General features: G+C 40.8%; 1 non-coding gene across 1 annotated transcript; it reads right to left on the bottom strand.

The window, feature by feature from the left end:
• Positions 1-837: 837 nt before the first annotated feature.
• On the bottom strand, positions 838-1,001 carry LOC141424315 (U1 spliceosomal RNA). The gene has a single exon (XR_012449265.1). It is a non-coding gene; the product is annotated as a U1 spliceosomal RNA (small nuclear RNA).
• Positions 1,002-2,889: the final 1,888 nt, after the last annotated feature.

The raw sequence follows: 2,889 nt of genomic DNA on the forward strand, positions 1-2,889 counted from the left end.
ATCCATAAACTTAACTGTTTAGCATAGGACATTTTTGAGTTTCTTTCTTCTAAGAATATTAAAATGCTTTCCCTTATCTAGAATAGGTGTCTCCAAACAGAATAACTTGTCACATGTTCAGACTTCTCCATTAACACTACAGAATGTGGGTCCTGAGCTCTAAGCAGTATTGAGGTATGAGTTCATATCAACATCTCTCAATTTAGTCATTGAAATTAGGCCTGAAAATTATTTGGTATTTAAAGTATATATGGAAGAGTCAGAGATTTGGTCCCCAAATTTGTTAAATACTAGACATTACTTATCAAAGATAATCCATATATCACCAGAATGCATCCAGAAGAGAAAAGACATAATATGAGGAAGTAAAAGAAATTGACTACAAATCTTATGTAATCTAAAAGAGCACTCCCACCCCAAGCCAAAGATACTGGAGATCTGATCTTTGATTAAACTAAATTTTTATCTCTAACTCTTTGTGCAGAAGCAGTTTTTTTTTTAATGATTATCTGTCTGCTACTCTAGAGGTTAAAATATTCAAAATGTACTTGTGTATTTCATCTTGGAATGACCCATTTCTAATAACTTTAAAAATCAAGTATTAAGAATTTTTTCATGCCTATGCATGAGAGTGAGCACACAGAAGTACCTCAGACTCAGTTTCATTTGTGGACCCAAGATGATAAGAGCCAACCACTCTCACATCTCAAAGTGAGTTTGGTAGACCACCACATAGAACTGGCAAAAGAAGTGTCTGTGCCCCACAGACAGGTTCACACTGAGGCGTAGGAGGAGTAAACTGAGGCTTTTCTTTTTTTTTTTTTTTTTTTTTTATTCCAGGGGAGAGCGCGAACGCAGTCCCCCACTACCACAAATTATGCAGTCGAGTTTCCCACATTTGGGGAAATCGCAGGGGTCAGCACATCCGGAGTGCAATGGATAAGCCTCGCCCTGGGAAAACCACCTTCGTGATCATGGTATCTCCCCTGCCAGGTAAGTGTTAAACTGAGGCTTTTCACAGGGAGGGTTTCTCTAGAAGATCTGTAGGAGTTCCACTCCCTTCAATCCTCCATGGGGATGATAGGAAACTTTGTATTCCCCTCAAGCTTAGAGTCAGGGTCTTCATGGAAACCACTCAGTGAGGGTGATATGGATGCCTTGAGGTGTGAGGAGCTGGGTAATTGAGCCCAACTCATATCTGAGAAGTAGCTGTGGTTGAAGTTGTCTGCCAGAGAGTTGACAAGAGTGCTATGCTTGGAGAGTATCTACATTCCTACCGATGATGAGTGAAAAATGCATATTTTATGTGGATCAGATATGGCGAGAGAGGGGTAAATGGGGAGGGAGAGAGGAAACCAGTATCAGGTTAACTTATATCTGGACCAAAAGGCAGTCTCAGAAGGTAAGAAGCCCTCAGCAAAAAAAGGCTAAAGATGAGCAGTCAAGGAACTCCAGCAAACTCTAAGCAACCAGTCAAAGCAGGCTCATTCACTCAACTCCAGGGAACTGTGAGAAGCCCCCAGAAGTGATAAGAGGAAGTATCCAAAGAACCCGAAAATATTGCACATCCAATGAGCCCAGCAAGGGCTGATAATAGTTCACAGCATTACTAGTCAAAGAAGACATTTCCTGCCCCCTTATCTTCCTACCATCTCAAACTTCAAACGGCAGCTGAAAGCATCCTTAGTAGGCCGTAGAAGTACTCCACAAAGTCCAGGTGAAGAAATACAGTACAATTATTCATTCCCACTTTCCCCACTGCTAGACTGCCAAGAGCAAATTTGATTGTAAGAGTGAATCAGATGTGCTGAACTGAACTGACATCAGTTCACACTGAACAATCTTTTTTTGAGTGCTCAAGAGGTCAAAAGACTTTTATTAATAAGTCTTTATGGAGTCTTTATGGAGTCTCCCTAAAAATTTCATTCAAGGAGGAAAGAGATCCAGCAATACCACTCTTGGGGATGTACCCAAAAGACTGTTACTCCAGAGGCACCTGCACATCCATGTTTATTGCGGCACTATTCACAATAGCCAAGTTATGGAAACAGCCAAGATGCCCCACCACTGACGAATGGATTAAGAAAATGTGGTATCTATACACAATGGAATTTTATGCAGCCATGAAGAAGAACGAAATGTTATCATTCGCTGGTAAATGGATGGAATTGGAGAACATCATTCTGCGTGAGGTTAGCCTGGCCCAAAAGACCAAAACTCGTATGTTCTCCCTCATATGTGGACATTAGATCAAGGTCAAACACAACAATGGGATTGGACTATGAGCACATGATAAAAGCGAGAGCACACAAGGGAGGGGTGAGGATAGGTAAGACACCTAAAAAACTAGCTAGCATTTGTTGCCCTTAACGCAGAGAAACTAAAGCAGATACCTTAAAGCAACTGAGGCCAATAGGAAAAGGGGACCAGGTACTAGAGAAAAGGTTAGATCAAAAAGAATTAACCTAGAAGGTAACACCTACGCACAGGAAATCAATGTGAGTCAATGCCCTGTATAGCTATCCTTATCTCAACCAGCAAAAACCCTTGTTCCTTCCTCTTATTGCTTATACTCTCTCTACAACAAAATTAGAAATAAGGGCAAAATAGTTTCTGCTGGGTATTCGGGGGGGAGAGGGAGGGGGCGGTGTGGGTGGTAAGGGAGGGGGTGGGGGCAGGGGGGAGAAATGAACCAAGCCTTGTATGTACATATGAATAATAAAAGAAAAATGAAAAAAAAAAAAAGACCTATGAGACAGCAAGGGCAGGGAATTGGATTCCATTTTGCAAGTAAAAAAGCTACGGCACTTCTGGAAAAAAAAAAAAAAGGAGTAAAGAAAATTAACCTAACAGAATGCTTATTATAGAGTTGATTGTGTAAACCAAAAA

Source organism: Castor canadensis, chromosome 6 (genome assembly GCF_047511655.1).
Source record: "Castor canadensis chromosome 6, mCasCan1.hap1v2, whole genome shotgun sequence".
Lineage (NCBI taxonomy): Eukaryota > Metazoa > Chordata > Mammalia > Rodentia > Castoridae > Castor > Castor canadensis.